This window comes from Dioscorea cayenensis, unplaced genomic scaffold (genome assembly GCF_009730915.1).
Source record: "Dioscorea cayenensis subsp. rotundata cultivar TDr96_F1 unplaced genomic scaffold, TDr96_F1_v2_PseudoChromosome.rev07_lg8_w22 25.fasta BLBR01001678.1, whole genome shotgun sequence".
NCBI lineage: Eukaryota > Viridiplantae > Streptophyta > Magnoliopsida > Dioscoreales > Dioscoreaceae > Dioscorea > Dioscorea cayenensis.
In genome coordinates, this window is record NW_024088069.1 from 12,923 (window position 1) to 13,931 (window position 1,009).

Consider the following 1,009-nt stretch of genomic DNA (forward strand, 5'->3'; position numbering starts at 1 on the left):
AAATAGATGCATATTGAAGACAATGCATTACAAAAGTAATACCAAAATCTTTACATAGAGCTTCAATTCTACTCAAGACATTGCATAAATTCAAAGAAATACACCATAAACCCCATCACCGAAACCATTCTCCTAGAACTGCATTAATGTTCATGACAAAAAAATATAAGAGAAAAAAAATGTGAAATGCAGATACAAAATATAGCTATCAAAGAACATTTAGTCGAGTTATATATTTCTCAGTATTGGATCCCCAAAGATTTTTACTAAAAATCAACTGCATAAAAGTGAATAGAAACAAGAAATAAAAACAAGAAAAATACCTCAGCTACAAGTTCATCGGTTGTGACGCGTGATCTTAATTCATTGTCAACATTCATGAACTGCCTCAAACCCTAATGGTTAAACAAACCAAAACTATCAAAACATGTAAATTATGAAACACAAAAAGGAGGCAACACCATAATAGAAGTTGATTGCCAATCAAGTTAATAAACTAAAGAAGAATTTGGGTTCACCTGAAATAGAATTTGATGCAATTGTGTTACTATAAGTAGGCATACTCACTACATGTGGAAGAGAATTTGAATTCACCTAATAATAAAAAAACATAATTCACAATATTTAAAATATTTGTGCAATAACATTTAATAACATAAAAATATAAATTAAATAACATAACATTACCACACTTTCTTGAGTACAAGTTTCAACTTGTGTGTTGTGTTGAGCTTGTGGTTGACCATTCATTTGAGTTTTCTAAAAGCAATAACATTAATTTTAGATTAAGATCATAATTATAAAATCAAAAAAAGAGTAATGTAAAATACAAGCACCTTTTTTTTTATGTCTAGTAATTATTTCTTCAACTTTTGACTTTTTTCTCTTTGATGGTGGCCGACCCTTACTCCGCACCTTTAAAGAGGTTAGAAACTTTGTGGTTGAAAATTTTGATTGATCATGCTCATGATCTTCCTCCAATATCATTGGTGAAATAAGTTGATTTGAA

The 1,009-nt window shown here is 29.2% G+C and overlaps 1 long non-coding RNA gene across 1 annotated transcript; it reads right to left on the reverse strand.

Annotated features, from left to right (window-relative positions):
- Positions 1-321: 321 nt before the first annotated feature.
- On the reverse strand, positions 322-787 carry LOC120256869. Its single transcript, XR_005535447.1, has 3 exons — positions 688-787; positions 519-594; positions 322-395 (listed from the first exon to the last, which is right to left on the reverse strand). It is a non-coding gene; the product is annotated as an uncharacterized LOC120256869 (long non-coding RNA).
- Between the last annotated feature and the right edge of the window lie 222 nt (positions 788-1,009).